General features: G+C 47.4%; 1 protein-coding gene across 1 annotated transcript in view; it reads left to right on the top strand.

Moving 5' to 3' along the window:
- The first annotated feature begins 2604 nt into the window (after positions 1-2604).
- Positions 2605-14226, top strand: part of LOC134933848 (uncharacterized) — a 316847-nt gene continuing 305225 nt past the window's right edge. The window contains exon 1 of the mRNA XM_063929361.1: positions 2605-2761. The gene's annotated coding sequence lies outside the window, so the exon portion shown is untranslated. The remainder of the gene's footprint in view (positions 2762-14226) is intronic.

Genomic DNA, 14226 nt, shown 5'->3' with positions numbered 1-14226 from the left:
TCCAAACAGCCGCCCACTGTTTCTACAACCAATTTACCTGAACGGGTACGCAAATTAGGGCCACGGTCACACTTCGATCCACAATCTTCCAACCCATCGTTAAAGACTTTCCACCGTCTCTTGGAAGAGAGTGCAGAGATTCCGGAAAGTCCAACCAGACATAATTTATCCCATGAGGAGAAGAAAGCCTTGAGAGATCTCCAGACAAGGAAAGATATCCTAATACGGTCAGCTGACATTGGAGGCGCAATCGTCATCCAGGATACAACAGCCTATATACAAGAATGTGAAAGACTGCTTAAAGATACATCGACTTACCTGAAACTTGATCAGGACCCTACTATTGAATTTAAGCAAGAGTTGGACAACATTTTAAAAGTGGCACATGAACAGGGGTTATTATCTCAGGTAATGGTTGACAAATTGGGGAGTCCGTTTCCAGTCATCCCCATATTCTACACATTGCCTAAGATCCACAAGGACGCGCAGAGACCACCGGGCAGACCGATTATCTCAGCCCGTGGTTCTCTGTGCGAACCAGTGGCTATCTTCCTAGACTCCTATCTACAACCCTGCATTCAGGACACTTTCACTCACCTGAAAGATTCCAGCACTTTATTAAAGCAGTTTGCACAGGTAGGAGTTGTTCCAGACAAAGTGACACTAGTGACACTGGATGTCAGTAGTTTGTACACCTGCATACCGCACAAAGCAGGTGTAGAGGCTGTCCGTAAGTTAATTTTTGGCAATTCTTTGTACACTGGTCCTGACATTGATTTGTTTTTAACTCTGTTGCTTTTTACTCTAGAACACAACTATTTTATGTTTAATGGCGTGTTCTACAAACAAGTCACTGGGTGTGCGATGGGGTCCTCAGTGGCCCCGTCGTTCGCCAACTGCTTTATGTGGGAGACTGAAAAAAGCATCTTTTTTGAAAATCAGAGTATAGCCACTGCACTATTTATCTACCAACGCTATATAGATGATGTGTTGATTTTTTGGCAGGATGATCTCTCTGTGTTAAAATCGATTATAGACAAACAAAATATATCGTGCAGTCCAATTAAGTTTACTATGACAAGTAGCACGCACAAAATTAGTTTTTTGGACATATGCATACTGATTAGAGATCATAGGATCCATACCACTTTGTATACAAAGCCCACAGACCGCAATACCGTACTTCATGCGGATAGTTTTCATCCCAAATCAACAACACGAGGTCTTCCCTATTCACAGTTTTTACGTGTATGCAGAAATAACAGTGACTTAAACCAAGCTTCAGGCCAACTAGACATCATGGTCAAAAAATTTAGCGATAGGGGTTACAATGTCAAGGAATTACACAAGGCCAAAGATAAAGCCATACGGGTATCCCAACAAATTTCCAAAAAACCACCGGCGAGTAGCATAAGTAAGAACAAACAGGAGGTCGTTACTTGGGTTAATGAGTTTAATACCCAGAGCCCAAGAATTATTAAACACGCTAAAAACCTCTGGCACATGGTTAGCACAGACCCAGATCTCAAGTGCTTTCAGAAAACCAACCTTAGATCAAGTTATTCACGAGGCAGAAACCTGAAAGATCTGCTAGTTAAAACCGATGTCACAGGGTTTTTAACACCACCCCCGCCCCACAACTTTTTATCTAGAAAAAACGGTTGTCACAAGTGCCTAGGGTGCACAACGTGCTCGTACTTACTAACAGGGGACACTGTGCCCCATCCCCGCACAGGGCAGCGTTTTAAAATCAAATGGCCACTAACGTGCACTAGTCGGTTCGTTATCTACATTTTAATTTGCCCGTGCGGCCTTTATTATGTTGGAAAGACCGAGTGGCAACTAAAAGTAAGATTAACTCAGCATCGGTCGGCCATTAGAAATGCTTTATTGTCAGGGACCAGCGAACAGCCAGTAGCCCGACACTTTGTACATCTTAAACATAACTTGCCAGCCTGAGGTACAAGGCCATCGACCACATACCCCCGCTACGGCGTGGGGGGGATCGAGGTAGAAAATTGTTACAGTTGGAATCCCGGTGGATCTTCAGGCTGGACTGTTTATCACCCAAGGGGCTCAATGAATCACTAGGCTTAACTCAATTTTTGTAAATAGCAAATTGGGATACATAAAATATTTCAGCAGCATTATTTAATTAAGTATTCTGAAAATATTAGCGTTATGGAAATAAGGTGTAGCCTGTCTGTCTAAAATAATTATATGACATAAGTATCCAGGCCGCTCTTGGGTTGAGCCACAAGAGGGCAGTATGAATAGGGAGTATACTATACTTAATATTATAACGATCTGATTGTGTCCCTAAACTGAAAGTTTTTATTATAGATTTAACATTGTTTGCACTAGCACTTTACATGAGGTCTTTTATTGTGACTTTTATTATGTTTTTATTGTTTTTTTATTGTTGTGTATGTACTTTGGTTTGTATTGATTGGCCTCATTGATATTATATGCACGGATACAACACTAAAATGTTTCATAAAATATGCTGGCCAGTACAAGGTTGTAGACACTGTCATGTGATGTATTAAGTATGTAATGCACTGTCCACGTTTGTTTGATCACAGTGCCAGCGCGTGTGCTCATATCTTATGCTGCTCCGATCTCTGTTTTGTTTTAGTGTGTCTCCATGGTTACCGGGCCGGGCAGGTGACGTCACTTCCGGCGCGACAGGGATCCCGCGGCCGGAGGTGCCGCTGCAGCTCGTCAGCCAGGGACACCTGGAAACACACTGAGGAGGAGGGTAAGTCGTTTTTCACTGATTGGTTTGTGTATTTAAACACTGTTTGTACTCACATTGTTTGTCTGAAGAAGGGGCTAGTCCCCGAAACGTTACATTAAAGGTTGCCCTGCGGGGTTTTTTGCATTCACCTTTGCTGCTTAAGTCTCTGAGTGCCGCCCTCTCCAAGACTCATATATATATATATATATATATATATATATTATTTTTTTTTATTTTTTTTTTTACTAAAATCATTTGGGATAGGGTTAGTCATGTTCTTCACTTAATTCACCCATGAAAAACACCAACAATTTCGGAGCGATTTTCGGTGAAATAAATCGTCAGTTAAATGGTTAACATGGTAAAGTGGGTTACACATACACAGGAAAATGTCAACACAGTCCCCCCCCCCCCCCCCCCAGAATATCAGAGAGTCACAGAGCACAAGAAGCTACGCGCCCTTATAGGCTTTTATAAAGATAAAAACCCTGCTGACTATCGTAACCTTAACAGGGTAGCTAGTACATAATATCACTCTCCCCTTGTTTATAACACCTTTTACCTCAGTGTAGTTATGTGGAGGACAGCGTTCCCTGTCAGCGTGTGTCTGCAGGGAGAAAATGGCGCTGGTTAGTGCTGGATCCGCTATGAGGAGAAGCTCCGTCCCCTGTAATGGCGCGTCTTCCTTCACTTAAGAGATTATACTGGCCTGAGGTAATTTCTGCAGCAAACAGTGGGTTAGACCTTGAAAGCTATGTTTGACCATTGTAGGGTATCGCGATGGCCCAGGACGCCCTTCACAGCGCCATACACAGTGTGCCGCTGAGCCTTCCGAAGCGCAGCCTGTCAGAACTGAGCTCCCACCCTTGTGCTGCCATTCCTGCCAGCGACCTGCTTCTCGGGGCGTCGGCATCATACTCACCACCTTTCATTGGTGCCCTGTTAGCGTAGATACGAGCAATTAACCTCTAGGGTTGGTGTCGTCCCCCCCCCCCCCCCCCCGAGTCCCACAATGCAGGGAGGCTGTTGCCAGCAGCCTTCCTGTACCTAACACTCTTAGAAAATAATAAAACTAAAAAGACTCCTAGGAGCTCCCCTAGCTGTGACCAGCTCCTCCGGGCACATTTTCTGTACTGAGTCTGGTAGGAGGGGCATAGATGGAGGAGCCAGCCCACACTGTTAAACTCTTAAATTGCCAGTGGCCCCCAAAGGTACTAAAATGGACCCCAGCAGCCTCTAGGATGTAAGCGAAATATAATAGGGTGTGGTGAAGTGCAAAAAAAGCGCAGACACACATGGAAAAAAAGAAAGCAAGAAAAGTAAAAATTAGCCCTGCCCTAGCCAAAAGGTCAGGGCAAAGGAATGTGGGTGCAGACGGAAAGGTTGAAGTGCTCAGTGCAAAAGTGCCATACTGGTGCATGGTGGAACGAATCCACAGTTTCAGGCACCGCTGGCTCTTCCAGTACCAGGGGCATATAGCACCTCAGGTTTTAGGCTGCTTCCGACCTCCAGCCAGACCAAGCTTCATACCTGCTCAATGCCAGGGCACAGAACCAACCCCACGTACGAGAGTAGCTACTAAACCAGGCTGTTCTCTGCTCCACGCAAGGGGCCCTATTTCATACCCTTAGAAGGACGGCGGATACTAAGCCCAGTTTTTCTCCACTCTCGACCAGGGCCAGTCCCTTCCCAGCATGGTACTCCACAAGGTGTTTCTCCATTCCACACTAGGAGCCTCTGACGCCCCCAGTGTAAGAACAGGTACTCCATCAAGTATTTCACTCGAGCAGGTACTACACTTTATCTTAGCCAAAAGGCTAAGACCATCGACGGATAACCTACTGATAGCCATCACTAGAGTGGAAGGGACTGCCTGCTACAGCAGGTTGAGGGCTGTGCTCCGATTGTCTTTCAGTCAGTAAGAGGCAATCAGAGCTAACAATGTGCACTGTTGCCTAGCAGCAGCCTAAAGAGGGGAGGGAGTAATAGGACTGATCTGGCTCATGTGAGGAAGTGTCAGACAGCCATAGTTGCTAACTCAGCTCATAACAAGCGGAATTGGGCTTCTTTTTTTTTCCCCCAAGTAGCTTTATTTTTTTGATGGTTGCTTGTTTTGGGGCTTTTTTTATGTTTATTTTTTTTTATATATAGGTACAGAAAGTAGCGACCATCAGAAGTAGTCATTCATCCATTCACTCATTCAACATAGATCCTCACAAAGACAGGTGAGAAGCTGTGGATGAATAATAGGGTTTTAATACCTACCGGTAAATCCTTTTCTCTTAGTTCGTAGAGGATGCTGGGGTCACATCAAGAACCATGGGGTATAGACAGGATCCGCAGGAGACATGGGCACTTTAAGACTTTCAAATGGTGTGAATTGGCTCCTCCCTCTATTCCCCTCCTCCAGACTCCAGTTTAAGGAAACTGTGCCCAGGGAGACGGAGATTTCGAGGAAAGGATTTATTGTTAAACCACGGTAAGCATCTTACCATCAAGCATGCCGCTATCACTGACCTGGTTTGAGGAGGTTGTGGGCTCGGGGTTTGTTCCGATGACCGGGAAGTGGAACCGCAACTGGGCCGCAGCAGAGATGGCCGGATGTAAGTCTTCCTCATGCAGGATCTGATCGGCGGACAGGAGGCACGTGTGGACGCTGAAGGTCTCCTGAAAGAGAGAACTTGACAGGTGCTGATAAATCACGGAGGTGCTTGGAGACACGGATGTGCTGGAGGCACGGAGGTGCTTAGAGGCACGGAGGTGCTTGGAGGCACGGAGGTGCTGGAGGCACGGAGGTGCTTGGAGGCACGGAAAGTGCTTGGAGGCACGGAGGTGCTTGGAGGCACGGGGCACTGGAGATCACCGGTACCGTTGAACGATGATACTCAGGCGCCGGAGCACTGCCCGGCGTCTGAATTTAAACTTCCCGCCAGGACCTGATTGGCGGACGGGCCGATGACGTCACCCGCAGCTCTCGAGGACGTCGGACGGGGAGGACTGCTAGACGGAGCGCCGGACGCCGGGACCCGCCAGCGAGGACAGCCGCACGGAGACCCAGCACGCCCGGAGAGGTAAGTATTGAGACCGCGGTGCCGTGACAGTACCCCCTCCTCTAGGAGTGGCCCCTGGACACTTTCCCGGCTTCATAGGATGTCTAGCATGGAAGATCCGGACTAGTCGAGGAGCCGAGACCTCAGAAGCCTTTATCCAACTTCTCTCCTCAGGTCCATATCCTTTCCATTCCACCAGATATTGCAGATTCTTGTGAAGGTAACGCGAGTCTAGAATATTTTTGATCTCGAAGTCTGTTCCTGTTTCAGTCTCCACTGAGGTGGGGCTAGAGGTCTTTGAATGGAAACGATTAAGGACGAGAGGACGAAGAAGAGAAACATGGTAGGCGTTCGGTATACGTAGGTATGAAGGTAAACCCAGCTTGCAGACCACAGGATTCAGGACTTGTAGCACAGGGTAAGGACCGATGAATCTTGGAGCAAACTTCATGGTGGGCACCTTCAACTGGAGATTACGTGTGGACAGCCATACCCTGTCGCCAACCTTGTATTGTGGAGCGGCTCGCCGTTTCTTATCCGCAAAGAACTTGTACCGGACTGAAACCTTCTTAAGATTAGTATGAACCTTACTCCAAATTTGTTTTAAATAAAGGAGCGCTTGTTATATATATATTTATTTAAAACATTTTGGTATTCATATTTTGCGGAGCAGCTAATATACATAAGCGCAGTAATAATCACATATTTATTCCCTTACTCCAAATTTGTCTAAAGTGTAGTAGAGTGGACGTTACGGCTGGAACCTCTTCCATCGGAAGGCTTAGTAATTCTGGAACACGTGGATGGAACCCATAGTTGATGAAAAATGGAGATTCACCAGTGGAAGAATGAAACGAATGATTATGGGCAAACTCTGCCCAAGGTAACAACTCCACCCAGTTGTCATGTGAAGGGGAGAGATAAAGACGGAGGAAAGTCTCTAGATCTTGATTGACTCGTTCCGTTTGTCCATTCGTTTAGGGATGATAAGCGGATGAAAACTTAAGTTTAATCTGTAGAGTTGCACAGATGGCTTTCCAAAACCTTGCGGTGAACTGTACCCCACGATCAGAGACTATTTCCTGTGGCAACCCATGCAACCGAAAATTAGTAGAGTTAGTTTCGGGGCTGTTGGTAGACCAGTCAAAGGAACGAAGTGTGCCATCTTTGAAAAACGGTCGACGATTACCCAAACGGTGTTGCAACCCTTGGAATAGGGCAAGTCAGTGATGAAGTCCATGGAAATATGAGTCCAGGGTTTCATAGGAATGGACAGAGGACGAAGCAACCCAGCAGGAGGTAAATGGGGAGATTTATGCTGTGTACACTGGGGACAGGAATTAACGTAATCCTGTACATCCTTCCTCATGGAGTCCCACCAGTAAGATCTTTGCAGAAACTTGTACATCTTCTGGGCGCCGGGATGACCCGAGAATTTGGAGATATGGGCCCACTGAAGTATCCTCGGCCGGAATTTGGCCGGTACGGACATTCTTCCAGGAGGAGGACCTGGAGTAGTCGAGGCAGCAGAGACAGAAATTGGATTTAGAATTAAACTCCGTTCAAAGGAATCCTCATCATCTGTGGGAGTTTGTGAACGGGACAGTGCATCCGCTTTGGTATTGAAAGTCCCGGCTCGGTATTTGATAATGAAAGAAAATCGAGTGAAGAAGAGTGCCCATCTAGCTTGGTGAGGATTCAAGCACTGTGCGGTTTTGATATACAACAAATTTTTGAGATCAGTGTAAATGGTAGTCACATGCTTGGCCCCCTCTAAGAGATATCTCCACTCTTCCAAGGCAGATTTAATCGCCAAGAGTTCCTGGTCTCCAATAGTGTAATTCCTTTCAGCTGGAGAGAATTTACGAGAGTGAAAGCCTCACGGATGTAATTTCTTATCTGAGGCATGCTGAGAGAGAACGGCCCCAACTCCGACCGAGGATGCGTCAACTTCTAGGAAGAAAGGTTCCTCGAAATTTGGTTGTTGGAGTACTGGAGCGGACATAAAAGCTGATTTCAAGTGGGAAAAAGCCTCTATGGCTTCGGGAGGCCACAACCCTGGGTTGGAACCCTTTCTCGTTAGGGCGGTAATGGGTGCAACAATGGTGGAGAAACCTCTAATGAACTTCCTATAATAGTTCGCGAAACCCAGGAACCTTTCAAGCTTTCAAGGAGAGTGGCTGTGCCCAGTCCCGAACGGCAGAGAGTTTCTCCGGATCCATGCGAAGCTCCTTCCCCGAGATAATATAACCGAGGAACGGTATTGATGATACTTCAAAGGTACACTTGGACATCTTGGCATAGAGATGATTTTCACGTAGACGGCGGAGTACCTCTTTGACTTGTAATCTGTGTTCAGCAAGATCTTTTGAAAAAATCAGGATGTCATCCAAATACACCACGACACTTATAGGCCCTACACACCCAGCGATTTTTTGAAAGATATGAACGATCTCGTTCATAAATGAACGAGAACTCGTTCATATCTTTCAGTGTGGAGACTACAGCGATGAACGATGCGCGTCCCCGCGCTCGTTCATCGCTGATCTCCCGTCGGCTGTGCATGCAGGCCAATATGGACGATCTCGTCCATATTAGCCTGCACTTCAATGCAGCCGGGTGACGGGGGGAGTGAAGAAACTTCACTCCCCCCGTCACTGCCCCCCCGCCGCCGGGTCGCTCGTCGGCCGTATCCGCCGTCGGGCAGCTCGGCGGCGGATCGCCGGGTGTGTAGGGCCCTTTAGGTATAACATGTCTCGGAATATTTCGTTGACAAATCCCTGGAAGACAGCAGGAGCATTGCTAAGACCGAACGGCATCACCAGGTACTCATAATGCCCATCCCGGGTATTAAAGGCGGTCTTCCATTCATCTCCCTCCCTGATGCGTATAAGGTTATAGGCCCCCCTCAAATCAATAGGCCCCCCTCAAATCAAGCTTGGAAAAAAATGGGCACCACGAACTCTATCAAATAACTCTGTGATTAGAGGCAAGGGGTATTTATTCTTGATGGTAATAGCATTTAAGCCGCGGTAGTCGATACATGGTCTTAACCCTCCGTCTTTTTTTTTCACGAAGAAAAAGCCCGCTCCAGCCGGGGAAGTAGAGGGGTGGATGAATCCCTTGTGAAGATTGGTTTTGATATAGTCAGACATAGCCTGTGTCTCTGGGAGGGACAGAGGATAAATGCGACCCCGAGGCAGCATTTTTCCAGGGATAAGGTCAATGGGGCAGTCCCAATCTCTATGGGGTGGTAACTGGTCAGCTGCTTGTTCCGAAAACACATCTCTAAATTCTTGGTATGCCTCTGGAATAGGTTCCTCCTCCGCCTTAGAAGAAACACGAAGCGGACAAACAGGGGTGAGACAGTTATCGTGACAAAAAGAACCCCAAGACCGAATCTGTGCGGTCTTCCAATCGATATGGGGATTGTGACTTTTGAGCCAAGGTATTCCGAGAACCAGATCGTGATGCATTTCCGGGATCACCAGGAACTCCAAGTATTCTTGATGTAGGGCCCCGACCTGTAATTTAACTGGAACCGTGCGTTCTGTTATGATACCCTTGGATATCCTAGTACCATTGATGGCTGTCAAGAAAATAGGCCGTTCGATGGACCGTACTTCCAAATTCAGGCTTTGAAACGAAATTCCCTGCAGCTCCAAAATCCAACAGGGCTTCAAAAGACTTGGAAGTGGCCTTGGTGATTAACTGTTATGCACACCAGTGCCTTCAGGAAAGTACTGGTGTCAGAACTGTTATGCACTCCAGTGTCTGCAGGAATGTACTGGTGTTTGAACTGTTATGCAAAACAAATGGACTCACAGACAAACTGGGGAATATGACATAACGTACACAGAAGGTAATAGGGTAACAAAATACACACAAAGTGAACAGAGAAGCCCAGAGGCTAAGGAACTGGGTATCTCCCTTGTATTAGAACTGCACAGATGGAAAAAGCAAGATGTTGTGTTTTAATACGTAGAGAACCCGAAATGCTGTTGCTAAGGGCAACAGCAAAACCCTAAAGGGTTACCAACGGGTGTGGCAGTAAACTCCTTGGTCAGAGATGGAATGATAGACACAAGGAGAGTCTCCACAATCCTATTTCTCACTTGCAGTGCACAGGTTTTAGCTTACTGCCACTAAACTGACCCCTGACACCTAGCACCCTGAGACAGGATTAGACAGGCAAGTCTTAGAATACAGCCGCAAACTTGCTAAGTTCACAGAGTAGTAACAGAACCCCAGCAAGCTAAACGACTGACTCCAGTCTTACTGCTAGGTCTGGATTGGCAGAGTGTAATACCAAATCCCCAGGCCTATTTGCAGTAAGCAACAAACAAATACAAAGCTACACAGTACTGGCTAACTTTCATGAACTGACTAACCAACAAAGATTCAGCAGCATCTGCTTACCCTGAAAAGAGGCCTTATAAAGCAGGTGCTGTCCACGCCCCACTCAGACCTCACAGACTGTGAGCACAAAAACCAGCACCGGATCCCCTGCCGTGCACAGAGCCTATAACCACTGCACAGCAAAAGACCCGAACCGGAGTATCAGCTGCGCTCAGGTTACTCCACTAGCACTTGTCTCCCGGTTGTCATGACGACGTGGCAGCACAGGGCAGGAGACCCTAACAGTACCCCCCCTCTGACGAGGGGTCAAAGAACCCCTACCACCGGGTTTATCGGGGAACTGCGAGAAGAAAGAGCGTATCAGTCTGGGGGCATGAAGATCACAACTGCGCACCCACGACCGCTCCTCCGGGCCATACCCCTTCCAGTGCACCAAAAATGACAGCCGACCCCGAACCACCTTGGAGTCAAGAATCCTTTCAACAACAAACTCCCTCTGGCCACGTATCAGAAGAGGGGAAGGTCTTCCACTGGAAGAAGGATTACTAATCGCCCGTTTTAAAAGGGAACAATGAAATGTTTTATTGATACCCAAAGAAAGGGGCAGATCTAACTGAAATGCCACCGGATTGATAACCCTGGTGATCTTATAAGGGCCGATGAACCGAGGCCCTAACTTATGAGATGGCTGTCTCAACTTCAAATTCTTGGTAGACAACCAGACGAAGTCTCCTAATTTGAAGCTGCAGGGTCTTTTCCGCTTATCAAAAACCCTTTTGGTCACTAATGACACAGACACAAGGGCTTTCTTCACTTTCCGCCAAATACCTCTAAGGACCGAAACCACAGAGGAACCACCAGGCGTGGAGTCCAGGGGGTCAAAAGAATTGGCCTTAGGATGATGCCCATACACACAAAGGAAGGGAGAGATCCCTGTAGCAGAGTGAGCCGCGTTGTTATAGGCAAACTCCGCCATGGACAGATGAGCAACCCAGTCAGTCTGACACTTGGAGACATAACACCTGAGGAACTGCTCCAAGGACTGGTTCACCCTTTCAGTCTGCCCATTAGACTGCGGATGGTAGCCTGACGACAAGCTGACAGAAATCTGGAGATCGGAACAAAATGCCCTCCAGAATTTGGCCACAAACTGGGATCCGCGGTCAGAGACCACATCAAGTGGCAACCCGTGGAGACGCACAACATGCAGCATAAATAATTCAGACAGGCGTCTGGCTGATGGCAGCCCAACCAGTGGAACGAAGTGCGCCATCTTCGAAAACCTGTCAACGACAACCCAGATGGCTGTCATCCCTGAGGATTTGGGCAAGTCCACCACAAAATCCATTGAAATGTGGGTCCATGGCTTAGATGGGATAGAGAGTGGATGTAATGGGCCAACAGGAACCCCTCTAGGAGTCTTATTTCTGGCACAGATGTCACATGCCCGAACCCACTGATCCACATCCTTAGCCACCGAGGGCCACCACACCGCCCTAGATAGCAACTCTCGAGTTCTGGCAATACCCGGGTGACCTGCCGACTTCTTGGCATGGAATTCCAGGAACACTCGCTGTCTTAACCTAGGAGGCACAAACAAAAGACCTACCGGAAGGTCTGGAGGAGCCTGCTCCTGTGCTCTAAGGACTAATGATAAGAGGTCCTGGGTAATGCCAACTTTAATACATGATGGGGAAACAATGGGCAACGGCTCCTCGGTGATCTCCTGGATTGGAGCAAAACTCCGCGAGAGCGCATCAGCCTTGATGTTTTTTGACCCAGGGCGATATGTTATCAAAAAATTAAAGCGAGCAAAAAACAAAGCCCATCGTGCCTGCCTGGCATTGAGACGCTTCGCTGACTCTAAATATGCCAGATTCTTATGGTCAGTGAGAATTGAGACCACAAACTTAGCCCCCTCAAGCCAGTGTCTCCACTCCTCGAGTGCATCCTTAATAGCCAACAATTCCCGGTTACCCACGTCATAATTCATCTCGGCAGGCGAAAATTTACGGGAAAAGTAAGCACAGGGATGAAGGCGATTATCAGACACTCCCATCTGAGAAAGCACTGCCCCAATACCCATCTCAGAGGCATCCACCTCCACCACAAAAGGACGCTCTGGATCTGGGTGTCGCAGCACCTTGGCCGAAACAAATGCCCTTTTGAGACGGGCAAAAGCCGCTTTAGCCTCACAAGACCAGTGAGCAACATCCGCCCCTTTCTTAGTGAGTGCCACCAAGGGCGCCACTATAGACGAAAATCCAGCGATAAATCGTCTATAAAAATTTGCAAAGCCCAGGAAACGCTGAAGCGCCTTCAAACTAGTGGGCTGCACCCAATCCAGGACTGCCTGTACCTTGGAACCCTCCATTTGGAAACCTTCTGGGGAGATAATATATCCTAGAAATGCGATTTGCTGAACTTCAAATTCGCACTTCTCCAGCTTCGCCCCAAGCCGGTGGTCTCTGAGTTTCTGGAGGACTAAGCGTACATGCTTCCGATGTTCCTCCAGGGAATGGGAGAAGATTAGGATGTCATCTAAGTATACAACTAAGAATCTATCCAAATATTCCCTGAGCACATCATTCATGAAATCCTGGAAGACTGCCGGGGCATTACAGAGCCCAAAAGGCATCACCAAATATTCATAATGCCCTGAGTGGGTATTAAAGGCAGTCTTCCATTCATCCCCCTCTCTTATTCGGATTAGATTGTACGCACCGCGTAGGTCAATCTTAGAAAAAATGGTGGCAGTACGAAGCTGGTCAAACAAGACCGAAATGAGAGGCAGTGGGTATGAGTTTTTAATCGTGATACGGTTCAATTCCCTGAAGTCGATGCAGGGTCGCAACGAACCGTCCTTTTTACCCACGAAGAAGAACCCCGACCCAACTGGAGACTGTGAAGGTCTGATAAATCCCTTAGCCAAGTTCTCCTGAATGTACTCTGCCATAGCCTGAGTCTCAGGACGTGACAGGGAGTACAACCTGCTCTTGGGAAGCTTAGCATTTGGCAACAAATCAATGGCACAGTCATAGGGGCGATGGGGAGGTAGTACCTCTGCAACTTTTTTGGAGAACACGTCCGCAAAATCTGCATAACACCCTGGCAATCCTGGCAAACTTAGCTGCGAGAGCCTGACTGGAAGGCTCAAGCAACTCCTGAAACAATCAGTACCCCAACTAAGAATCTCCCCAGAGACCCAGTCAAATTGAGGATTGTGGGCCCTTAACCAGGGTAACCCCAACACCAATGGGGCAAAAGTACAGACAGTCACATAAAAGGACAATTTTTCAGAGTGTGTGGCTCCAATAAACAAAGAAATCTGGCTAGTGCAAGAGGTAATTTTACCTTGGGATAATGGTTCCCCGTTTAACCCACAAATCTCAATTTCCGATGCCAAGGGTACTAAGGGAACAGAGTGTTTCAGGGCGAATTGGCGGTCCATAAAAACCCCGTCGACCCCACCAGGGCCGAAACTAGGGTTGCTCTCACCCGGGGCAAGATAGTAAATTTGCGCCCCCCCCCCCCCCCGCAAAGTAATAAAAAAAAAAAAGTATAATTAAAATACAATTTTATATATATATATCTATATATATATATAAAATCCCACACGTTACACCACAGAGGATCCTCTGCCACACTACAGCCGCTTATGCACGTTACACCACAGAGGAGCTGCGTATACACATTAGATTATATAGGGGGCACACTATCACACATATGGTGCATATCCCAGGGGAACTCTGACACCCACACACAGACCAGGGGCACCCTGACACAAAAACAGATTGTATATGACCACATTGACACACACACGGTATAGGGACCAGATGTACACTGACACACACACAAAATATATAGGGACCAGATGTGTACACACACACACACACACACACACACACACACACACACACACACACACACACACACACACACTGTATAGGGACCAGATGCACACTGACACACACACACACACACACACTGTATAGGGACCAGATGCACACTGACACACACTGTATAGGGACAAGATGTACACTGACACACACAAAATGTGTAGGGACCAGATACCCA

The sequence above is a fragment of the Pseudophryne corroboree genome, chromosome 6, assembly GCF_028390025.1.
Source record: "Pseudophryne corroboree isolate aPseCor3 chromosome 6, aPseCor3.hap2, whole genome shotgun sequence".
NCBI lineage: Eukaryota > Metazoa > Chordata > Amphibia > Anura > Myobatrachidae > Pseudophryne > Pseudophryne corroboree.
Note: the sequence above shows the minus strand (reverse complement) of the source record. Positions and strands in the feature narration are given on the sequence as shown.